At 33.7% G+C, this 26,946-nt stretch overlaps 1 long non-coding RNA gene across 1 annotated transcript in view; it reads left to right on the plus strand.

Moving 5' to 3' along the window:
- LOC117804234 overlaps nucleotides 1-26,521 on the plus strand; it is a 55,351-nt gene extending 28,830 nt beyond the window's left edge. The window contains exon 3 of the long non-coding RNA XR_004628575.1: nucleotides 26,428-26,521. This is a non-coding gene — a long non-coding RNA (uncharacterized LOC117804234). The remainder of the gene's footprint in view (nucleotides 1-26,427) is intronic.
- The last annotated feature ends 425 nt before the right edge of the window (nucleotides 26,522-26,946 follow it).

Here is a 26,946-nt window from a genome sequence, read left to right on the forward strand (position 1 = left end):
AGCAATCCAAATTCTAGGAATTTATCGTAAGGAAATAACTGGACAAATGCTCATTGATATATGTACAAGGATAAGCAATGTCTAACATTAACAAAATGAAAATCATCTATGTGCTCAGTAATAGTGCATGGTTAAATAAGTTATGGTTTATTCAGACATTTGGGATATTATCCTGTCATTAACTTTTTTATGTGTGTAGATGTATATTGATATGGAAATGAGGCTTGAAGCAGAAAATGACAATCTGAGAAGAAAGAAAGAAAGAAAGAAAGAAAGAAAGAAAGAAAGAAAGAAAGAAAGAAAGAAGAAAGAAAAAGAAAGGAAGGAAGGAAAGAAAGAAAGAAAGAAAGAAAGAAAGAAAGAAAGAAAGAAAAAGAAAGTAGGGAGGGAGGGAGGGAGGAAGGCCGTGAACACATTAACTTATTAAACTATTACCTGCTACACAATCCGTGCAAATAAAATGTTGCAACATTTTAGGACTTAAGTATCAAGCTAAGATAATAGTAGCACTAACAGCACACAGATCCTTATGTTTCAAAGACCATTGACTATTCTAGCAAATTGCTTGTTTATAAATCTGACAAATCTTTGCCAAGACCGTTCTTGCTAACTTCTGCCATAAAACCATCATAACTACCTCCAGTTCCTGAAATCCTGTGAGTACCCTTCCCCCTAACTTCCCCATTTAAGACAGACTGAAACTCTGTCAAAATGATGCCCCTTGCCCAGTGTGTATAGTAAACCCAGCTTTGCATAGTCAATGATTCAGTTTATAAGATCAAACAGAATAACTTAATTTGCTCAATTCTTTCCTTTTTTTAAACTATAATATAGAAAATTTTAGCCTGAGTATTTTCATGCTATTTTTTTTACCGCCATTTGGAGTATCTGTGTGATAAATACCTTTTAAATTATGAAATAAGTTGTCTCAACTTATGAATATTCTGAAATTTTCAGCAAATTAAGATTTGAATTATAGACCTTATCTATTTTATTTTATTCCCAGAATGAATATATTTTTTTGTTTTTTAAATATATCTAATTTTTTAAAAAGGTTCTTTATCAAAATATTCTTCCCACAAATCACAATAATTAAAGATATTTAAAAAATAAATCTTGTGTGCCATCAGAGGCCATGTTTCTTTAGGTACTCCGTAGGTTTTATGAAGATGAGCTTGTTTGCAAGCTCTGTTTTTACAAATTTTATTTGCATCAATCATCAGAACCTGAAGTTTAGCATTCCCTTTTTGGAATACTTTGATTAAAGGTTTCCAAAGAAGTTTGAATAAAATATAATCAAACTTTATAAGACAAATTCATATTAAAATTGAATGGCTTTTTACGACGTCTAGTTTGATTTAAAAGTAGAGATTCAAAGGCTTTAATACCTGTAAGATTTCATGGTGGTTGACAAAGAGAAGCTATGTATTCACAGTCTGAAGTGTCATTTTATTATTATTTTTTTTAAGATTTTATTTGTTTTGGAGAGAGAGTGAGAGTGGGTGAGGGGGGGAAGGAGGAGAGAAGAGGGAAAGAATCCGAAGCAGACTCCATGCTGAACATGGAGCCTGACGCCAGGCTCCATCTCATGACCCTGAGATCATGACCTGTGCCGAAATCAAGAGTCAGATGCTTAAGCAAATGACCACCCAGGCGCCCTTCAAGTATCATTTTATTCAATTTTAACATCATCACATTTTGTGGTTCCCTTACTACAACTAATTGTAAGTGTATTTTAAATATGTTTTTATAAGCTTTTTACTGTGGTAAGAACACTTATCGTGATTTCTATCCAGCCAATTTTTAAGTGTACAATACAGTATTGTTAACTGTGGACACTATGTGGTACAACAGATCTCTACAATTTATTCATCTCGTGTACCTGAAACTTTATACCAGTTAAACAGAACCTCCCCATTTCCCTTTCCTTTAGTCCTTGGCAACCACCATTCTACTGTCTATGAGTTTGACTATTTTAGATACTTTATATAAGTGGAAAGTGGAATCATGCAGTTTTGGATTTTTGGGGTTTTTTTTGTTTTTTGTTTTGCTTGTTTTTCTTTTTTTGTTTATTGTTTTGTTTGTTTTTTTGTGTGTGTTTTTTGCTTTTGTGATTTTTATGATTGGCTTATTTCACTTAGCATGATGTCCTCCAGGTTCATCCATGTTATTGCATATGGCAGGGTTTCTTTCCTTGTTAAGGCTGAATGATATTTCACTGTATGTATATACCACGTTTTCTTCATTCATTTGTCTGTCAAAGGACATTTCAGTTGTTTCCATATCTTAGCTATTGTGAATAATGCTGAAGTGAACATGGCGCTGTAGATACTTTTTCTGAGTAAATATTTCCATTATTTTCAGATAAATACTTAAACAAAATTGCTGGATCATATGGTAGTTATATTTTTAATGTTTGAGGAACCTCCATACTGGTTTCCATGGAGGTTGAACCCTTTTACATTCCCACCAACAGTGTGCTTAATTTGGTAATAACATATTTTTTACATTCTGTGCTCCAGAAAAATTTGTATTCATGTTATCATTGCAAAATAAATAAAATTATATTCACTGTTTACTATTTTAACTGAATTCATAATAGGAATAAAAATAAGATCTGATGCTCTGAACCAGATAGAATGAATTTCCAAAAACTTCACTTTGATTTCACTAGCAAGATGAAAAATTAAGATGTGGTTCAAATTGAGTTAAGTGATCTTCTACTTAAAGCATTTGATAACACTGAAAGGAAAAAACTATCATTTTAATTCTATAAAAATTCTTACTTTTGCCACATTAACAGCTATTGACATACTTTTCATGCATAAATGAAAAAACCTGCCTTGAAAATGAGTGAAATTAATTTAGATGAGTAGTCATTTGATCTAAGTGAAGAGTCGGTATTCACAGAATGGTAACATCATCCACCTTCCCCATCTACATATCTTAAATTATCATTTTTAGTCTTCTCTAATTAACGACTCAGTTTTGAAGTAGATACTGATACTTCTCTGGTAGATTTATATCTTGTTTTTCTTGTGTTTAATGTTATTTTTGGACCTCCATAGTGGATGGCAATTGTGAATACACTTTTCATGCAAATCACATATATCTTCATCAACCTTATTGAGAAATAGAAATTAATACTTATTTTTTGTTAAATAGGCATTTTTTATACTGAGCTAATTGATGCAGAAAGGGCTTATTTGAAAATTAAAAAGCATGACCAAACAATAAACAGATAGTTGTAGATTTATAACATGCAATATATTATAAAGCCACTCAAGCAAGAGAATTCAGACTACTATCTATACACACCAGAGCAGGGTTGCTCAGCCTCTGTCTCCCATATTTATATTTTATAAATTCCTGCATCTCGCAGGCCATGGCCTAACTAGCTCTTACACCAAGTAGCTGGCAAGGATGATAGAGTATAATACTTCTACAAACACAAAACACTGGAAGGAGTCACCTGGTCCTGGTTTCTCATGTTGGAGAGCATTCGTTGCATGCTATCCTTGAAAAGGAGAAGTTGGTAACATTGTACCTGGGAAAGGTTGGGAAAAGAGGGAGGGTTCTCATTGGCCATCTCTTGGATTTAATCATGACTTCAAGTACGAATTGTCACTACACTAGAAGAGACTTACCAGATAAGACACTGGCAGAAGGTGGCAATCTAAAGAGGAGGTATGCCAAAGAAGTAATAGACTATTTTAATGTAAATATTAATCACAATACTTCATTATGCAGGAAATATCTGGGATAAATTCTAAACCACCTGAGACCCTGTTAGCAGAATGGGACACATAGTTTCTCTAATTAAAGACTTATATGTAAGGCACAAATTAAAAATTCTAGAAGAAAATGTAGAAAAATATTTGTGACTTTGGAACACAGACACATTTATCAAAAACAGGAAAGCATGAATTACAAAGAGAATTTGGTAATAAATAAAACAGACTCAAAAGAAATGGTGAAAATGTAACACAGACAGCAGAAAGATATTTTCAAAATATATAACAGATAAATTTGGGATATTCAGACCATATAAAAACTCCTGCAAGCTATATTTAAAAAACAGCAACAAACACACCAATTTAAATTGGCTAATATATATATTAAATATATGAATAATGGTAGAAGAAACATAACTGTCAACTAAACAGGTAAACATATGAAAAGATACTTAACTTCGAGGGAGATGCAGTTTTTAAAAGTCTGACAATGTATGAGAATATGGGTAAATTCATATATAGGACTTCTCATATATAACTGGTGTAAACTGGTATAGCATAATTTGGAGCATAATTTGAAAATACCTATAAAAGTTGAAAATGTACATGATCAGTGTTCCAACATTTCTTCTATTAGATATATATTCTAAAGAATCTTTCATGTAATCACACAGAGTTATGTACAAAGATTATATATTATATATATTATATATTATGTGTATATTATACATTATATTATATATTATATATTATGTATATAATTACCTGTAATAGGAACTAGCTAGAAACAAGCTAAATATTCTTTAATAAAAAATAGATGAATAAATTGTGGTATATTTATATGGCAGAAAGCCACACAGCTGCAAGAGTTATTAAATTTGATTTATATGTATCAACACTAGATTATTACAAAACCCAGCTTTTATACTGTATAATATGTTTTTAAGATTCATTTATGTTAGTACATATAAATCAAGTTCATTCATTTTAACTGCTGTAGGATTTCCATAATTCTGCAGTTTGCATTTTTCACTCAATATTGTTTTAAAATGATACATAAATCATGATACATTCTGTAGAATTTTAAAACACATAAATCAGTTTTCTACTTTAGTGAAGGATGAAAACATGTTTGGTAACCATAGAAACAAAACAGGCAGGATACACTTCAGAATTGTGGTGGAAACTAGAAAGGGGGTGATTGAATGGAGGGAGAGGGATACAAAGTGTCCATAAGCCGTTTCATGGTATTTTTTTTATTTAAAAAATAATAAAATGAGGGGGGAAAGGAAGAGATCTGAAACCTATATAACAAAATCTCTTTAATCAAGCTGGTAGGTACATGGATGTTTTGTTACCCTCTATGCTTTTCTGAATGTTTGTAATGATTAGTTGTTTTAAAATGCTTTAATATGAAAATTTTTAATTATCCAAATAAAGAATAAAACCTTATATTCTAATATCTCCCCATGTAGCAGGGTATTAGTGGCCTTTCAAAATAAAATAATCTGCCCTCCCTCCATTTTAAACTTTAGTCTTTGTTATCAATCCTGAATTTTAGATTGGAATTATTCCTATTAAATGATGCTTTTACTACTTGAGGTTTCTTTTCAAAAACTTGTTTTTTTAAATATTCGCAATCTTGCATAACTGTTTAAATGGTTTTAGTGACTGCTACTAACAATTTGTACCGCAAATCCCCATTCTTCAGTTCTTAATTTTTATATACTTCAAGAATGGCTGGTGAGTTTTTTGATGGCCTTATTTTCTGAAAGAATTTATGGTTGGTATATTTTTTACATCCTTGCACTTATGAGAGTATCTTAGTCTGTTTGACATAAATGGCAGTTTGGCTAAAAATATCATTCATGGGTTAAGATGCTTTCTCTTCAAAATACTATACATGTTGACCATTATTTACTAGCAGTTAAGGTTACAGAGAAGTATTAAGCCAGTCTGATTTTTATTTTTTACTCAAATCTCTTAGTTTATTTTCTGTCTGCAAAGTTGTAGTTTATGTTCTTGTATTTTGCAATTAAATTTTTTTTAGAATTGTCATTCATTTCTATATTAATTTTGCCTAAACCATGGTGTGCAATTTGGTCTGTTTCATCTCCAGATGTTTTCAATTATATTTTAAATATTTATTCTATTTAAGTGTTTTGGCTCCTTCCTTAAGAACATAAATAATTAATTGTAGGTTAAATTTCTATTCGGTTGCCTTCCTATAGACACTATTCTTTATTACTTTTAAAATTATTGTCTTCTTCCCCCATATTCTGGTTAGTGTCTTTTCTTTATATTCTACAACATTGATTATTTTTTCATATGCCAGTACCGTTATTTATTACCTCCAAAGCAGGTTTTTAATTTTCAGAAGGTATTCTTGTATCCTTGAAACTTCACCTTATTTCAGTATGCTTTGTATTCATCTCAGCCTTTGCATCTCAGCTCTGGTGTTTCCCAACAAATCTGTTTTAGTCAGTAATACTCTTGTTCCAGTTTTGTCTCCATTTGGTTGTTATTAGATCGCCACTTCAAAGATGAAATGGAGAGCGGTTGTTATTGTTAGACAGTACTCAAATTTTCCATTCCCCCCTATTCTCTGCCTAACCGGATGGAATCCTCTCCTGTCCACATGACAAGGCTCTTGGGCACTCTGAACCAGTACAGTAGGTGAAAATCTACCATTCCCATCATACTGTGTTGCTACAAGGTTTCTGTCTCTTCCCTCCTTAAGCTAACTACTCATCTAGAAGTGTAGCATGCCATTTCTGGCAAATTCCCTCACCATTCATTCACAAACACAGTATCTGAGTAAATATAGAATGGTAAATTAATAATGGAGTGTAGGTGAGTGCTAGGGTAAACCCATTCTTTCTGGAACCAGTATTCATGCATTTTTAAGTAGGTGAGCCAATAATCTCATTGGTATAAAACAGCCAAATATATGTATTCCAAGGTGAAATCCAGAGAAAAGAGAATAGCTAAAATTCCCATCTACCTACTTCTTGGCTAGCAGACTGCTTGCTATGTTTCAGAAAATGTATAAGACAAATTTGTGCTTTTCAATTAACTCCTTGGTGTTTTTTGTTAAATACAAGTTCCTTCTGGATTTTAGTACCAGATTGCTTTTCAAATCTTAGTTTTTGGTGCCATTCTAGTTTCACTTTTTTCTATAAATTCACAGGAAATGTTGGGAGAGAAGGTGTCAGAAATTGCCAGTTTGACCCCTTCTTAGAAAAAGGGAAATTATTAAATATTTAANTTGACACCTTCTTAGAATAAGGGAAATTATTAAATATTTAAGTAATTTTTGTAAGTTACTGGTCTGAAAATAGCATCTTAAAACAATTCCTATAAATCAAACATCTTATTTGAATCATAGTCAAACTGTGTTTTTGTAACCGTAACTATAGATATTCAAAATTGTAGAAAAAATTATTGGTGAAAGGTCAGATTCACTACTCCATTAAAAAGGTGTTTAAGAATGTTCATAATAGTTGTTGTCATGGTAATAGGTATGATCGTGTAATGATCATGGAAGTATATGGAAATATATCTATATCATATATATACTCATATTGATTTCATATCCATGAGCATTGTGCAATTCAACTTCAATTTGCCAAATGTATTACACAATCACTTAATATACTCCAGATGCTCTGAGAGATAAAGAGATGAATGAGATAAAGTGAAGAACTAGATGTTTTCATCTTTTTACTATTAAGAAAACAAGTAAAGAGGAGTAATATGACTTTCATTTACTGAATCATTCATTCACAAATATGTAATGCCTATCATGTGCCAAGTAATGTGCTAGGGCCTGGAATTACAATAGGAAGAAAATATAGTCAATGTCATCATAAGTAAGGAGTGGGCTGGAAAAGGGGAAAGGCAAATACTGAGAGTGGTGTAAGAGGAGTCACTAGAAATATGAAAGATGTAAAAATNATGCTAGGGCCTGGAATTACAATAGGAAGAAAATATAGTCAATGTCATCATAAGTAAGGAGTGGTCTGGAAAAGGGGAAAGGCAAATACTGAGAGTGGTGTAAGAGGAGTCACTAGAAATATGAAAGATGTAAAAATCTTGAGGAAGAGAAAGACTTGAGGAAAATATTAAGGCAGTTACAGAGTCATATGCAGCATAAAAAGTAGGAATTAGGGAGTGTCATAATAGCACAGTTGAAGAGTCTAGCAGGAGTCAGACCACACTTGGCCATCTAAGCCAGGGGAAGGATGCTGTTTTTTGTTTTGTTTTGTTTTGTTTTGTTTTGTTTTTAGTGTAATAGGAAAAGATGAAGGATTTTAAGCAAGTAATGATTCAGAGTAGTATACTTTAAAATAACTATAATAAATGTTTTCATTAACAAGATTAAAAGGAAAGATGGAAGTTTGCACAAAAGACTGGGAACTATAAAGACAGCCAGAAGATTCCAGAAATGAAAAACATAAAAATTAAAATAAAAACCAATAGGTGTGTCCACCAGCAGATTAGACAAAGTTGTAAAGGGAAGTAATGAACAAAGGACAAATTAGAAGAAAATATCTAGATGGAAACAGAGATAAAAGGATGAAAAATGGACAAAAGGGCATATGATTGATACACGAGATATATGTGTAGTCTAGAAGAAGAGGTTGGAAAAGTCCTTCAGAAGAAACAATATTTGAAAAGATGATTGCAAAGAATTTTCCAAAAACAGTAAGGACACCAAATCACAGATACTAAAGCATCAAAGCTTTGTGAATATAAAGAATATCATACCTCGGCACATCACTGTGAATCTACTAAAAAGAAAAGACAAAAAAAAATCTATAAAGCAGCCACATCTGGCAATCATGAATCATATTACTTGTAAAGATGCAACGATAAGACTGACAGTTGACTTATCAATAGAAGAACCCAAATGAAGTCAATGATAACATGATGGTATCTGTAGAGGTTGAAAAAGAATAGCTGCTAACTTAAAGTTCAATAATTAGTGAAAGTAGACTTTCATATGAGAGAGAAGCAAAGACATTTTCAAAAATCAAAACTCAGATCATTCCCAATCAACACCCACAGCAAAAGATCTAAATTACATTTTTTCAAGTAGAAGGAAAGGGATACCAGAAGGAAGTTCAGAGATATAGGAAGGAATGAATGAAGAGGAATGAAAAGTATAAATTGGTAGGTATACACATAATAAAATATGAATATCTTGGTAGTTGGAAAAATATTAATCGTAGTGATTTAAATATATCAAATATATGTGGTATAATCTCCAGAGAACCTAACATTAAGACTTTTTAAATGTAAAACTAGCTAACCAATAGAAGGGTAACATGGAGTAATAAAAGTGCTTAATTTATCCAAAAAAAAAAAGAAAATAAAGAAAAATGAAACAAACAACAAGGGTTAATTAGAAAAATACCAAAATGGTAAATTTAAAAACCAAAAGAAATAGTAATAATAAGATTGTAATATTGGATTAAAAGGAACCCAATTATATATTAATTGTATATATTGGTCTTATTAGTTATAAGAAACAATCTTAAATGTCAGAACATAGAAAGATTATAGGAATAAACTGTGGTATACCCAAACAATAGAATATTATTCAGCAACAAAAGGAATGAATTATTGATACAGGCAACAACATGGATGAACCTCAAAATAAGTATTCTGTATGAAGTAAGCCAGGCCAAAAAACAAAACAATACAAAACACCACAAAAGAAAACAACCATACTGTATTATTTGATTTATGTAAAATTCTAGAAAATGCAAGTAAATTTATATTAACAGAAATTAGAACAGTGGTTGTATGGAATGGGGATGGAGGAAGAGATGGATCTTACAAAAAGCCCTGAGGAAACTTGTGGAGGTGAAGAAATGGTTATCTTGTATGTGGCGATTGTTTGGTAAGTGTATAGGTACACCAAAACTGATCAAATTTTGCATTTTTAAGATGTTCAGTTTAGAATACTTCAATTGTATTTCATTACATTTGTAATAAAATGTGAAATAGAAAACAAATGTGTAATAGAAAAATTAACAAAGCCACAATTTTATCTCTTAGAAAGACTGATACAATTTATAAATGCCTGGCAGAGAAGGTGGAAAAAAAAATATGAGAAGACAGTACAAATTCTTGACATTAGAAATAAAAAAGAGGACAAAAGTGTAGATACTATGTATATTTAAATGCTAATAAGAAGATATTATGAACTACTTCATGAAACTAAATTTGAAGTTTTAGAGGCAATGTATAAAAATCTTACTAAGAACTGTGATGAGAAGAAATGCATATCTGTACCCATGATTGGAGAAGCCAGGGACAACTCATTTTCACCGATACAAATGAAGAATCTAGGAGTGCTGAGAAAATATTTAATCTCTGAAGTTCTAAAATCTTTAGAAATGAAAGAAAAGGAAATGTGTGATAGACATAGCACATAGCATTTCTGTGTAAAAAAATTAATATCCCAAATTTTTATCCTAAGGCAAACTGAGACCCTCAAAAATAAATACTGCTACTTCTTGTAATTTTGAAAATGCCATTTAGTGACACATGGTTAAATATGTCTAATAAAATAACCTTAATCCACCTGAACAAATATTATTTGTTCGTCAAATTGTTTTTAAGACGTGCATAAAACATTTTCTCCTTAATTTTATGATTTCCATTGTTATGATGAGCATAAATTAAGACAATACTCAAGGTGAAGGTGGCTGATGTTCAACTTTATGGAGCAATATTTTCATTCATTTTTGTTTAATTTATGTGAATAGAAAAATTTAGTAGCTTTATTGCTAAGTTTTATTATGTTTATTTCTCTATGGATATTTGAAAACTACTTCTACTCGTGTTTTAAATTATAGTATGGTGTAAAACAAGTATAAGTAGTTCATTTTTATTTTAAATATACCTATGTCCCACAGATTTTGAATGGCATACAAGAGAAATGAGAATGAGTAACTTGGAGTCAGAGTATTTGTTCTATTTAGGTGGCACAGATATTGAATGTTCCTGAAGGACTTGGATGCAAGGATATAAAGTATATTCATCAGCAGATTGCTTCTTAGTTATTCTTAGAAGAAGCATATGTGCTACCAAGGCCTGCCAGGAAATAATTTACATAGTCCTCTGTAGCTCTGGGTACTACTGACTCTCAATTGCAAATCAATAGTTAAAGAGAAAAATTAGATTAAAATGAACACAAATGTTAAAAAAAATGTTTTCTTTTGAAAATATATTGGTCAATATTTTTAACTTGTGGTTGATATTTAGAAATGTAGCAGAAATTTAAAAATAAATGAACCTTCTTCGATCATTTTTGAAATAGATTGCTAACCAAAGAAACAAAGATAAAATATGCATTATTTTTAGTTAATAAATACTGTAAAATATTTGCATATTTAATATTGAAAATTGTAACAACTAGAAAAAGTGAAATATTTTAATATTAATTTTTTAGCTTATATTAATTGAAAATACTGTTAAAAACTCCAATTTTTCAATATTTATGTATGGAATTTAGTTTGATTATGACATTATTATAAGTTACATAGTGCTGTGATTGGGATTCACCTAATCCAAATTTGGTCAATACCAATGAGCACCTACCATGTAAGAAATCACACTACAAAGTACTTTCCCTCACAACTCTAAGAAATGTATAAAATGTCCAATTTTAGCAATGAGAAATCTGAGGTTCTGCCTGGCTGAATGATTTGACAAGAGTATCATGACTATAAGGTCAGAGCAAGAACTAGAAACACATTTTCTGATTTCAGTATACAATGGCCTTCTAAAATTTTAGTATGTAACTAAAATTTTAATATTTGGATGAAGCAATAAATGAAGACATACTGGTGAGCAATTTCTGTAAACTTATACCTCCCCATCTTCAACATTTGGACAGATCCAACTGGCATTAGTAAACTGAAATGAATAAACTTACTATGAAAATGAGCTTTGTAAGACAAATTAGGATTAACGTTCCAAAATCGTAGTACTTGTACTCAAGAGATAAAGAAGTTAACAGAAAAATAAAGTAAACAAAGTCAAAGTTTAGAAGTAACAGAGATTTTAAAACTGCCATTAGAACCACGTTTAATGAATTAACAGAAAAGATGGTTGAGATGAAGAAACAGATATGTAGTACTACTATGCACTATAGCCTCAATCAGGGATGACTCTTAAAGGCAACAGTGACAAAAATATCTTCCCAATAGGCATAGTTTCAAGCATTTGATCATCATCTTTGTATGAATGTAGAAGTAGACTGAGATAAGACAAATGATTGATTGATCTGTTTGGGTCTGGAAGGAAAAAGATTGAAGAGCTTAAAAAGCATTTACACAGAGCTATGGGAATAAGGACAAAGCGTGTGGATTGTTGGGACTCAGAGGAAGCACTGAACAACCAGTTGGATAAAATGACTCAGGATTCATTAAGTAGAGGTCAGCTGGCCTCTGTCCTCAGCCACCTAGTGCTTACACAGTGATGTTGAGGATAGATACTGTGTATAAGCCCTACAGCACGAGCTTATTTTCAACAAGGCTGACCTAGCTATTGTGATTGCTAACTAGTTTATCTTCATTAGAGACCAATGCTGAACTGTCAGTGTGATACCATTTTTCAGTGAGAACATCCAGCCACTGGCTGACTATTCTGGACCCTGTCTATTCTTAGGAAGGCAGCAATTCACCCTTACTGGGTTTTTTATGTTTTCTGAGAATTGGTGTACCTTTCATTCTCTGGCCATCACCACTACCTAAAAGGCCTCAGAGTGTCTAATTTATCAGCATACAAACCCATATTACATTGCCTACTACCAAGGAACCTCTCTTCAGGCAAAGGAGGTACAACAGTGGGCATATATTAGGCTCCTTATCCAAAAAGACTAACAGGCAAAGAAGGAGGAATTGACTCTGACTATCCTGAGGATATAGGATTATTATCACGTAAGGGCAGGTAGGACTATTTTTGGAACTCAGGGGATTCACCAGGGGCCCCTTGTTACTTCCATACCCAGTAATAACAATAAATGGTCAACTATAGTAGCCATGACTCTGTTAGAACATTAAATTTAAGGCCCCAACCCCTCAGAGATGAAGATTTTGGTTAACCCCCTGGATCAGTAGAAGTGCTGGCCAAGAATGAAGGGGTTCTAGAATGGGTAGTTGAGGACAGAGATAATGAATATCAACTGTGATCTCAGGTCCAGTTGTGGTCTTGAGGGCTGTAAATTGTACTACTAACCTTCCTTATATTCTTTATCCAAGAATTGTGACTAGTCAACAAATTAGAGGATCTATGACAGGGTAGAATGAAATGAATGTGGCACATGAGTGAATCTTAGTAGTGTGAGAGGTTAACTGTTACAGATGCTTTTGATACTCCACTTCTCCCTTCTCACTGTTACCATTTAAGTACACGTCGGCCTGACTTATATCATCCAGGACTATATTTCTTTGCCTGAGAATTTTCTTTGCCATGGAAGCCCTGAAGTAGGTTGGAAAGGCCATGGAATTAAAAGTTCCTCTTTCTGGGAATAGTCCTGCATGGGTAACCATCTGGATTTGGTATATAGATTCCTCTAGTCCTTCACTCTTCAGGTTAGATATCACTCTGGCCTGTTTCTACACTAACTTTCAAAGTTGAATGGACTGGATTTAAGTTCCATTGGACTATAGCAATATTTAGTTTGTTACGTACCATTTATTAGTGGCTCTTACTTCCTGACTAAGTTCCCACTGTGCTGCAGCCAACTCCCAGATAAATTAATTTCCCTCAAATCCAGAGTTTGCTTCTAGAAAAAGAAGACAGAATTCCATAACATATAGGGTATGGAATTTGGAAACAATCTAAATATCCCACATTAGTAATAAATTATGATACAGTCATATAATTAAAAGAGTGATATAAATTTATCTTCCTTGATGTGGAAGGATAGCCTACATGTAAAATCAGGTTATTAAACATGTAATATATTATCACATTTTAGAGAAACATAACATTAATACTTATCTAAGTTATATATATAACAAAATATTAAGAGCAACTAAGAAGATTTTAGTTGATTTGTTTTCCTTATCTGAAATTTTGATTTTGCACAGCAAATATGTGTTGTTTGTGTTATGAGAAACATTTAATGAAAATTTAGAAATTGGACTTGTTAATCTGTTCATTTTGTGTGTGTGTTTCTCCTTGTTTCAACTAGGGTATTAAGAAAATGAACTTCGATAAATAAGGTACTGCCTTAAAAGAGAAACTCCAAAATAAACTTTGCATTCTCTTAATAATGTATATAACCTGCAAAGGTGTATATATAAGTTTACAGGTGTTCACTACATGCCAATCTATCTCAAGAGTTTAATGACTTGAGGCAGTAATTCTGAGGAGACCTACTAGCAATCTGAACTCTCAGCTTTGAGTAGCCAGAATCAAGTTGATTGATTACCAAGAACCCAGAATCTACGTAGGATATGAGTCCCTCTACCTAATTATCCTATTTCATTAGATTTACACTTGTGATGGAAAAAACAAGTTCCTGACTTATCCTTTGGATTATCTGAAGGTTTACTTAAATAATACCTGTTTCTGACATAGCTTTAAAATATCTGAATCTTATGGTCTTTGCTTTAGGGCCCTTTTCATTGCACTTTTAAAAAATCACAAATCAAATTACAAAATCTTGGAAAATATTTCTATTTTGAGTAAGAAGTCTTCACTGAAATTTCTTAACACAGGAGAAACAAGAAGGAGTATAACCCTAAAATACAGCCAAACTTCACGAAATACACTATACACATTTCTTTCCACCCAAATTCCACTTCTTTTGGCAGCTCGTTTCTTCTTTTTTGCTCTCTTCCTCTCATACTTTGGAGTCAAGTGTACTATCTTTGCTCCACCCATTCTTTGATGCCTGTCCTCCCACCTTCTTACTCCCTCTTTCCTAAGTGGTACCTCCATGCCTTTTCTAATATAAAGCAATTCCAGCTCTAGTATTCTTTCAGTTTTCTCTCTACCATATCCATGAAATCTGCAAAATTAAGGCTTAAAATGAGCACTGGCCGGCGGGGGGGAAGGGCTGCCTAGGTGACTCAGTAGGTTAAGTGACTGCCTTCCACTCAGGTCATGATCTCAGGGTCCTGGGATCAGCCAGCATAGGGTTCCCTGTTTGGTGGAGAGTCTGTTTCTCTCTCTCCCTCTGCCTCTCCCTCTTGCTCGTGCTTGCTTGAGCTCTCTCTCTCAAATAAATAAATAAATAAAATCTTTGAGAAAAAAAAGTCTTGAGCAGTGGGGTTCAAGGGCTGGGAGTAGCAATGAGAAGACCCCTCCTCAGAAAGGACATGAGTTTTTATGTTGTTGTTGTTGTTGTTGTTGTTGCTTCTGTAGCCCTGTTACAGTTATTGATTTCCATGAACTCTGCAATGCTGTATATGTGGAACTTTATATTTCTAGGTACATGAATAATGATGAGTTGAATTCTCTTATGCATATTCTTGACACTCCTCCTTGTCTGCTTTTCATGCAGTGGGAGGGCAGATGCTTGGTTACAGTATAATTACACTGTGTACCCATCAGCAAGTCTCCTCTTACAACCTTGGAACAACCCCAAGGAGTTTAGAAGCAATGGAGCAAACACGAATTGGGCCTAAATATAAAAAGAAGAAAGTGTTTTATTTATTTATTTATGTTTTAAAGATAGAGTTATTTACATTCTACTGCACCGTAGAATTGTAAATTTCTTTAATAACTGAATTGTTAGGTTGAAAAAAAATTTAAGAAGTTTTAATTCTGATCCAAAGTAAGAATATTGTTACATAAGACTTTTCAGAAAAGATAAAATATTAATTCCCAAGAACATTATATTTCTGCCTGTAAAACTGTGATGTTGCCAGTGTCATGGCTATCAGGTTAGATATTAAGGAAAATTTATGGAAACTCAGAGAGATGAAGTTTAATGATTATGGTGTAAATACATATAGTAGAATAGATTAAGGTAAATTTATTCCAGAATATATTCTGGAAGATTCTTCAAATGGTAAAAATCTTACCTTGTGTTATGTCATTGTTAAATTAACACTTATTAGGTGGAACACAAGGTGCCAGATAGTGAATCAAAGTTCAACAACAAATCGTAAGAGAAACTGAAATAGAGAACTTCATTACTTACACATTCTGGGGGAAGTACATGGACCACCTCAGGGGGCCACATGGGGAAGTTAAGGCAGAGTGCAGACAGAGAGTAGGACCTGGGGCACATGCCTTTATTAGGATCGGTGGATAGAGTGCTTTGGTATTAGCAGCCTAAAAGAGAATTAGTCAATTCAAAAGAGCAGAGTTTTGGTTAGCCCCACAGAGGTCTTATCTAAGGGGTGCACAAGGGGAAGGCCCTGGGAAGCAAAGAAGGCTGCTAATCACAAAGGCTACTGAAAAAGTCATTCAGGAATTTACCTTTGCTTGTGTCTCTGAGGCTGTTATCAAGGCATGTGCTTGCATGAGGAGCTGGTATCAGTTTAAGGCCCCTGTGGGTCATTTGACCAAACAAAATGGATACCAAGGCAGCAATACCATGGAGTAGCTTAGCTAAACTCTGGATACCTTGTTTAATGCAATTTATCCCAATTTCCAGTCCTTCCTGCTCCTTAAGCTTTACTGCTGAATCCAGTCACCTACTAAACATTACACTTAATTCCCTTGCTATCTTCTTTCCACAATCAGTTCTCTTTCCTGGCCTCCCTATTTCTGCCACTTGCGCTGTTATTATCACAAAAAAAACAATCAGGCATTTTTATGCTGACCTCTCACTTGCTTTTGGACTAATACAGGAAGTAGGTCCTGTTAATAACAGCCCAAATATAAACATCCACAATTGTAAGCCCTGCTTCTAAATTCCCAAAGAAAAGATTTAAAAGTATCCACTTGGGGGTGGAGGGCATAAATATATTAATATTTGATGCCATAGTTAAAATATTCATAAGTTTTTTAAAATGTTTTATTAATTTAGTAACACATACATTTTAAGAATTATGTTAACATATATTATTTTAGCCTTAAATTTAAAATGTAACTCAGCAGTATTTGTTCTGCCAATCCACGAGCATGGAATGTTTTCCCATTTCTTTTTGTCTTCCTCAATTTCTTTCTTAAGTGTTCTATAGTTTTCAGAGTACAGATCCTTTATCTCTTTGGTTAGGTTTATTCTTAGGTATCTTATGGTTTTTGGTGCAATTGTAAATGGGATGGATTCCTTAATTTCTTCTTCTTCTGTCTCATTGTTAGTGTATGGAAATGCAAGTGATTTTATTTTTATTGATTGATTGATTTTATAAGTCAATCCTGCCACTTTGCTGAGTGAGATGAGATCTGTATGAGATCTAGCAATTGTTAAAATGTCTGTGCTACTTGGAGCAATCTATACATTCAATACAATCCCTGCCAAAATACCATCAACATTTTTCACAGAGCTGGAACAAACAATCCTAAAATTCATATGGAACCAGAAAAGATCCTGAACAGCCAGAGGAATGTTGAGAAAGAAAACCAAAGCTGGTGGCATCACAATCCAGATTTCAAGCTATATTACAAAGATGTAATCAACACAACAGTATGGTACTGGCACAAAAACAGACACATAGATCAATAGAACAGAATAGAGAACTCAGAAATGGACCCTCAGCTCTGTGGTAAACTAATCTTTAACAACGCAGGAAAGAATATCCAATGGAAAAAAAGACAGTCTCTTCAACAAATGGTGTTGGAAAAACTGTAGAGCACCATGCAGAAGAATGGAACTGGACCATTCCCTTACACCATACACAAAAATAGACTCAAAATGGATGAAAGATCTAAATGTGAGACAGGAATCCAGCAAAATCCTAGAGGAGAACACAGGCAGCAATCTCTTTGACCTCGGCTGCAACAACTTCCGGCTTGATACGTCTCCAAAGGCAATGGAAACAAAAGCAAAAATGAACTATTGGGACTTCCTCAACATAAAAGCTTTTGCACAGCAAAGGAAACAGTTGGCAAAACTGTAAGACAACCAACAGGATGGGAGAAGATATTTGCAAATGTCTTATCAGATAAAAGACTAGTATCCAAGATCTATAATAAACTTAGCAAACTCAACACCCAAAGAACAAATAATCCAGTCAAGAAATGGGCAGAAGACATGTCTCAACGAATAGACATTTCTCCAAAGAAGACATACAAATGGCCAACAAACACATGAAAAAGTGCTCAACATCACTTGGCATCAGGAAAATGCAAATCAAAACTACGGTGAGATACCATCTCACGCTAGTCAGAATGGCTAAAATTAACAAGTCAGGAAACAACAAATATTGGTGAGGATGTGGAGAAAGGGGAACACTCTTACACTGTTGGTGGGACTATAAGCTGGTACAGCTACTCTGAAAAGCAGTATGGAGATTCCTCAGAAAGTTCAAAATAAAGCTACCCTATGACCCAGCAATTGCACTACTAGGTATTTACCCAAAGCATACAAACGTAGTAATGTGCTCTGGAGGGGCACTTGCACCCAGTGTTTATAGCAGCAATGTCCACAATAGCCAAACTATGGAAAGAGCCCAGATGTCTATTGACAGATGAATGAATAAAGAAGATGTGGTATATATATATATATGCTGTAGAATACTACTCAGCCATCAAAAAATGAAATCTTGCCATTTGCAATGACGTGGTTGGAATTAGAGGGTATAATGATAAGCAAAATAAGTCAATCAGAGAAAGACAATGATCTTTGATTTCACTCATATGTGGAATTTAAGAAACAAAACAGAGGATCATAGGGGAGGAGAGGAAAAAATAAAACAAGACAAAATCAGAGAGGGAGACAACCATAAGAGACTCTTTAATCATAGGAAACAAACTGAGGGTTGCTGGAGGGGAGAGGAGTGGGGAGATGGGGTAACTGGGTGATGGGCATTAAGGAGGGCATGTGACATAATGAGCACTGGGTATTATATAAGACTGATGAATCACCTATCTCTACCTCTGAAACTAATGGTACATTATATGTTAATTAATTTAATTTAAAATAAAAAATGTATCTGAAGGGGAAAAAAGAAATGAAATAATCAAAGAGAAAACTGCAGGTGACATTATTAGAGCAGTATTTAAATGTATTAGAATTTTCTAATGGATAAATACATTTCAATTTAATTTAATTTAAAAATGATTGAAGACTATTTGATTTTTTTTATAGATTCATGGATGCCAAGAATCAGAGGGGAAAAGATATGGATTGTGCATAGTTAAAGCACAGATATTTTTATTACACTTTATGTTTCAGAACTGAAGTTTTTTAAATGTAGGGACTTGTAGACCTTATTATGGATATGACTGAATTGTAGAATATAATCTCAAATATTTTAGAGGAGAAACTCTTTCTATTAAGAGCATAGAAATCATCTAACTTTTTCCGTGTCTCCATTAAAAGAAATATTCCTTCAGAGCAAAGGAGGTTTGAAAAAGTTCCTTTGACACATTACTTTTTTGTTAGGGTTAATGGAATAGTATAGACCCTTGCTACTCAAGTGGTCTATGGATCATCAGTGTCATCCAGGAGCTTGTTAGCAATGCAGAATCTTAGGTCCCATTCAGGACCTTCTTAATCAGAATTAACATTTAAACAAGATACTCAGGTAATTCTTATGCACATTAGAGTCTGAGAGAGACTGTTAAAAATCTTCACACTGTACATTAGTGCTGTCCAATGGAACTTTGTACGATGATGGTGATGCCCTGTGCCATTCAATACAGTAACCCGTAAACACATATAGCTATTAAGCACTTCGAATAGAGCTAGTGCCAATAAGATACTGATCTTTTTTATTTAATGTAATTTTAATTAATTTAAATTTAAGTAGCCACACATGGCCAGTGGTTACCATATTATACATTGCAGCTGTAACTTTTTATTCAAACGTATTTATGGGAATAATGTATGCCTTCTGAAGCTTTGAGATGTTTGTTCTCTTGACCTCATTTGCCAAAGGTCATAGGGCCCTGGTAATACAGTGATACTTCTAAGTGCTGTTTACTTATTTATTTATTATCTGTACTATTCCTGGGACACACTTACTGTATTCCACTAGTTATTTGTCCTGGGGCTCAGGACAAGCAGCTCCAAAATATGTCACTTTGGCATATTGATAATTTTGAATTAAGATTACTTAAGAAATAGCCAATGCAAAATGGACACTTTGTCTCCAGAAAGCAGGAAAGAAATCTCACATGTGAAAAGTACCCACCCTATATGAGGAGGTGGAGGCTCATCCTTATCATCAGAGATAGGGAATTCAGGGCCAACGAAGCCTATATAAACCAACCTTGTTACTTTCACTGATTTACTATGCAGTCCAAGTTCTGTTTAGAATTCCTTACTAACTGAGGCTCCAAAACATAAGTTTTATTTGTTCTGTCAATTTTCTACAGATTTATTTTCCTTCTTTAATGTGTATAAAAACTGCACGCCTTGGTGATTTCTTGGGTCTCAATTTTATTATTGGGCCTCCATGCACACGTAATTAAACTTCTTTTTCCCTGTTAATCTGTCTCAATTGAATTCTTAGACCAGTGAGAACATTGATGGGGAGAGTAAAATTTTTCTTCTCCAACATTTACATGGCTGTTTTCTACCATATCCCACTGTCAGCCTGATCCCAAGATGAACTGTAAGCTTCTCAAGGGAGAAATCATGTCTTAATGATTCTTGTTTTTCTATTCGCCTAGTACCAAGTTTGCCATATATGAGGTACTCTGTGCAGTACCATTGAATTTAATTGGCAAAGAAATAAACCCATGAATATTTTTTTATTTTATTTTATTTTATTTTTTAGAGCAGTCATTTTTAAAGACAGTTTTATTGAGGTATAATTGATGTATTAAAAAACTGCACACATTTAACATGCAGACTTTGATGAGTTTAGACATATGCAAACACCCGTGGTATCAATATAATCAAATTAATAAACATAGTCCAGCATGTTCCAAAGACTGTTTTGCTCTTGTTTCTTTTTTAAATGGTAAGAATATTTAACATGAGATCTACCCTCTTAACAAATTTTAAAGTATTTAATATTATATTGTTAACTATAATCAGTATATTGTACAGAGATCTATAGAAGTTGTTCATCTACCATAATTGAAAATTCATTCCCATTGAACAACTTTCTTTCCCCCCATCTCTAAGATATGTCTGCACTCCCATGTTTACTGCAGCATAGCCACAGTAGCTATTTATGGAAAAAAACCATGCATCCACCAACAGAAGAATGGAAAAAGAACATGTGGTATATACATGGAATGTAACATTATTCAGACTCAAAACAGAAATAAATCTTGCCATTTGCTACAGCATGGATAATCTTGGAGGACATTATGTTAAGTGAAACAAACCAGGAACAGAAGAGTAAATACTACATGATTCCATGACTATGATATATCTATAGTAGTCAAATTCATAGAAGCAGTGCACATGCATAATTATTTTAATAAGACTTAGTAAAGCATGGAATTAGATTTAAAGTAACATTATCTTGGACAATATCCATTAGTGTTCATCCCACCAAAAAAGCAACTGTCAAGCAAACAGAAACAGTAACAATTATAAAAACAATAAATTTTGCATAGCTAGAATTAGTTTCAGCTCTTTAAAGTCAAGCTGATGTAAGGAAAATGCTGAAGCAAATCAGTAAACATATTAAATGTCCTGGGTAGGTTATGTATGAGTAACATGCAAGTCAACTTTTTGCACTATCAGTTCTGAATTGTCAAGAACACCAGAGTTGGGCCAGGGACATGGAAGAGGGGATGTCCCCCTAAGGGGCTAGGTGGCTGAGACACTGAAGCTGGATAGCAAGATTGTCCAAGTCCCAAGTTGATGTGAGCTAAAAAATTAGCTACAGAACACAAATAACCAGGGGGTCGCTAGCACCAGGTGGACAGCCTGACCCTCATGCATGGTGGGAATATCCAAATGCTTTTCTGACAAGCAGTGCAAACAGCCAGGTAAACAGCTTGTGACATGAACAGATGGCTTTGTAATGCCAGTTTGGTTTTTTTTTTTTTCTTCTTTTTCCTCCTCCTCCTCCTCCTCCTCTTCCTCTCCTTTTTCTTCATCAGAGAAGAACCAGACTGGCTGTGGAAATAATGGCTTCTAACTTTGAACTCAACAGTCTTTCTCATCAAGATTCTCAAATCATGTGGGTTAGAATGAACTATTACTAAAACCAACTCCATGTATTTTGCTCAATTCCGTTGTCTTGTGAACAAAGATAAGTCTACTTGAAGTTTTGAATTATCTACACTTTCATATTACTTGAATTCACTAGACATTAGGAATGATATATTATGATATACTGAAAACATCTTGTTGATGAATTTCATACTTACAGTTCATTCTTCAGTAGGTCTGAAATATTTACAAAGTTCTGGCAAATGGAATCTTTTGTTTATTTGTTTTAATCTTTAATTATGGGAATTTTCAAACATATTCAAAAATAGATAATGATAAAAATCCACATACCTATCACTCAGCCTCAAAAATGATCAACATCCTTATTTCATCTCTCTTTATTATTTGAATAGAGTATTTTTTGCCAGATCCCACCATACTATTCTTTCATTTATAAGTACTTCACTATGAATTTTTAACAGATAAAGATTTTTTTAAAAAAATAGAATAATAACAAAATTATCACAGTAATAATTTATTATTATTTAATATTCAGTCCCTTTTCAATCTTTCCTGGTTACCTCAAAATTATCTTCTCACAGTTTGCTAGTTTGAATCAAAATTCAAGCAATGTACAAACTGCATTTATTTGATGTCACTCTTCAAATATGTATTTTTTTGTATTCTTTAAAAGATTAAGTTGTGTAAGAACACTTAACATGAGATCTACGCATTTAACAAAATTTAAGTGTACAATACAGTATTGTTACCTATAGGTACAATGAGCAGATCTCTACAATGTAATCATCTTGCATTACTGAATCTTTATACCTATTGAATAGCAGCTCCCCTTACTCCCCACCCCCAGGTTCTCGCAACCACTATTCTACCTTCAGTCTTTGACAGTTTTAGTGTATGGGAAGGGAAAATAATTTCCCCTTTACCCTTCTGAGTTCTTAGCTTAGACCCCTGTTGTAAAAGATAGTTTAACGATAGAAAAATGAGCATACGTTTATTAACATGTGTATCTCATATATACATGGGAGATACCCAGGGGAAAATAAGTAATTTTCAGTGTAGCCTAATCCATCATCTTAAATACTATCTTCAGCTAAAGACAAAAAAGAAAAACTTTGGGGGAAGAGGAGTAGATGGAGGAGGGACAGGAAGCCCAGTTATGGGTAACCTGGAGGTTACCAGGAAAATTATATAAACAAAAGTAAGGTTTGTTATGCAGATCTAAGTTGATGCCTTCTCCATTGATAAGATTTTCTTGTGATTTAGAGTCCTTCTCCTCCTTGTGTAGACATGGGGCATGAGAAAATGTCTTTCTAATGAGTTCCCAGGATGCTGTGGTCTGGGATGACACTTTGAGACCAGTGTTTTTTGAGTTTTTTGCTTGTTTGTTTGTTTTGTTAAGATTTTATTTATTTATTTATTTGTGAGAGAGAGAGAGCAAGCACAAGCAGGGGGAGCAGCTGGCAGAGGGAGAAGCAGGCTCCCCACGGAGCAAGGAGCCGATGAGGGACTCAATCCCAGGATCCTGGGATTACGACCTGAGCCGAAGACAGACACTTAACCGACTGAGCCACCCAGGCATCCCTGAGAACCACTGTTAAACACATATTTCTCTGAATAGAAATCGGTACAGCACATGTGTCTCATTTACGTTCAGAGTAATATATCTTCATTAAAGTTTATGTGACTGGACTTACCAAAACTGGTTAGAGCATGATATTAGTCACACCATAACACTAATCACTCCAAACTCAGAGGCAGAATAACTTAATGGTTTAAAGCACAATAGTGTTTTAAAAAGATATATGCACTCCTATGATTATTGCAGCATTATTTACAATGGCCAAGATTTGGAAGCATTCTCAGTGTTCATGAATAGATGAATGGATGAAATACACACACACACACACACACACACACACATACACACACATAAGTGTGCGTTCACATAATGGAATATTACACAACCATCCAAAAAAGGATGAGATCTTGGCATTTGTGATAACATGGATAAACCTAGATAGTCTTATGCTAAGTGAAATAAGTCAGACTGAGAAAGACAGATACCATATGATTTCACTCCTATGTGGAATCTAAAAAGCAAAACAAATGAATAAACAAACAAAAAGCAGAATCAGTCTTATGAATACAGGGAACAAACTAGATGGTTTGCCAGAGGGAAGGCGGTGTGGGTGGGCAAAATGGGTGAAGGGGAGTGGGAGATATAGGTTTCCGGTTATGTAATGAATAAGTACTGGAATAAAAGGCACAGCACAGGGAATACTAGCCAATGATCTTGTAATAGCATTGTATAATGACAGATGGTAGCTACACTTGTGGTGAATATAGTATAATATATATAGAAGTTGAATCACTATGTTGTACACCTGAAACTAATGGAACATTGTATGTCAACTAAATAAACAAAGAAAAAGCTGCTTGGCCTTAGATCAGGATTTCCTTTCTAATTCTCCTGCCAAATAGCTAGGAAACTTCAACCATGTTGCTTAATTTTATGACTCATTTCCCTTATCTATAAAATGGGGAAGTACTAGTACCAAATCATGGGACTGTTTTAAGGATTAAATAAGATAACATATGTAAGGCATGTGGCAAGTATTTTAATTCTTTAGCATGCTATTAGAGCTTGGTTAATGTCCAAAGTTTGAAGTTTAATATTACTTGGCATTTGTTAAATAGTACCCAATAGGAGTACAAAGGCTTTAGGAGTTTTGCAAGAACTGTCCATGAGGGTATAAAAACTATAATTGCTTTTATAATTTGCAGTATGTAGGTTTAACTTCTAGTCTTGAAAAGGATTTTGGAGCACCATAAGTAGGAAAAAAATAAGTTCCTAAAATCAAGTGTGTACCTTCTATTGTGTGGGGGAGCATAGAGGAAGAATTCTTTTTTTTTTTTTTTTTAAGATTTTATTTATTTATTTGACAGAAAGACAGCCAGAGAGAGAGAGGGAACACAAGTAGGGGAAGTGTTAGAGGAAGAAGCAGGCTTCCAGCAGAGGAGCCTGATGTGGGGCTCGATTCCAGAATGCTGGGATCACGCCCTGAGCCTAAGGCAGATGCTTAACAACTGAACCACCCAGGCGCCCCCCAGGAAGAATTCTTTTTTAAGGAGCTCGTACAACCTGAATCAAAGTCTTGCAGAGTCCCAGAACCATTTCTGTCAATTGTCTTCTTAAATAAAATCTACTGACCTGTATCCAACCAACAGAAGATCAATTTAGTCAATAAATTTATTTTTTAAAACAATCTCCATTAAGGATATTGAATTGATTGACACATGGTCAAAATAATTGGATAACTGGCAATACTTTCTGTATTACAGCCAGGAGTTTTGACATTATATTAGATCCTAAGAATTTTGCTATGTTGTCCTTCTCACCAGAATAAAATGAAATTGGTTAACATTTGGAGTTTTGGGTTTGTTTTTTTAAATTTTTGCACTGTGTCCTCTGAGTTTGTACTGCACTGCCCTCTGGAGGACAGAATTCATCATAACACATCCTTTGTAATTTTAGGAAAGCCTGTACTCCTCCATAAAGACAAATTGTGATTCAAGAATGTACGATCCATGATAATAGCACCAGGACATAATAGCAAAATAAAAAATATTATAAATGATGCTAATATTTCATTTTGCATTATTGAGTAGTGTTGTTTTTCATTCCAAGTATTAAGTTTTAATTTCTGTAACAAATGATTAAAGTTTTTTAAATCAATATTCCTTTAAAAAATTATGCACCTGACTTAGTTGGCTCTTAAAATAAAGGTCTAAATGTTTCCATACTTTAGCATATTAATAGTCATAATTCTAAGTGCATCAAATTTTTCTGATAATCGGTTTGCCCTTTTTATTTTGCATGTAGATAAAATTTCCTATTTGAAGAATAAATACGTCTTTTTATTCATTTGCCATAGATTTTGACATATAGTCAAAGGTTAGTTCTTTAAAATGTACATGTGCATGAAAACTGGCTGGTTGGCTTATAGAAATAAGCTATTAAGATATTTCTGTGGAAAATAAGTCTGTTGAACTTGACTGGTTGATAAAATCAATGAAACCAGGAAAGAAAGATAGAGAAATATTTAAGGAGATTTAAGTGACGTTAAGATCTTTCTTGAACTTTGAAAATCATTGCTTTAAAAAAATTACTGTCACAGAAAAAATTTCAGGATGTACTTCATGGGACAAAATTTGTGCAAAATTACACAGTGACAGTATTGTCCATGATTATTCTGTATTATTGTCTAATTTTATTTGGTTTATATGAACTTGGTATAACAAGAGAAGTTACTTTGTGTTTTTCTTTTATACCTCAGACTAGAAACCCAAGGTATTTTTGGCTGTGATCTTTAGGCTGAGAACTAGACTCATTTTAGGATGAAAGAGGAAAAAAGAAAGTGGGAATCTTGAAGATTTACTCTATTTTCCTTTCTTATTCTTGTCTAGGATTTCAACCAAATAAAAGCATCTGCATTCTGAGTTTAGACTGCTAACTAAGGTCCCATATAGGTAAGTTCTTACTTAACACTGCTAAGCTGCCAGTCCAAATTGGGATGGGTAACCAAAAAAAATGGAGCCAAACAGTAAATGTTACTTGTCTCTCACAGCTGTTTTTCAACTCCTGTCACCTTAAGACTATTCCACATTGTCCAGTGTCAGGATCTAAAAGCAAATAGGTGACTTTCTATTTGCTTTTTAACTGTAATATTAGTTCAGGTCAAATAGCCAGTTGACAGAGATTAATCAAAACATGAGAATCAGTTTCCAACTGGCATTGCATATAGGCGTTGAGATTTAAGAGAAAGAAGGGTCTGAAGCAAAAAAAAAAAAGAGAGAGAGAGTTTCCTTTTTTTTTTTTTTTTTTTTTGACAGAGAGAGAGAAGGTGCAGGGAAGGGCAGAGAGAATCTTAAGCAGGCTCCATGCCCAGCACTGAGCCCAAAACAGGCTAGATCTCAGGACCCTAA

The sequence above is a fragment of the Ailuropoda melanoleuca genome, chromosome 1, assembly GCF_002007445.2.
Source record: "Ailuropoda melanoleuca isolate Jingjing chromosome 1, ASM200744v2, whole genome shotgun sequence".
Classification (NCBI taxonomy): domain Eukaryota; kingdom Metazoa; phylum Chordata; class Mammalia; order Carnivora; family Ursidae; genus Ailuropoda; species Ailuropoda melanoleuca.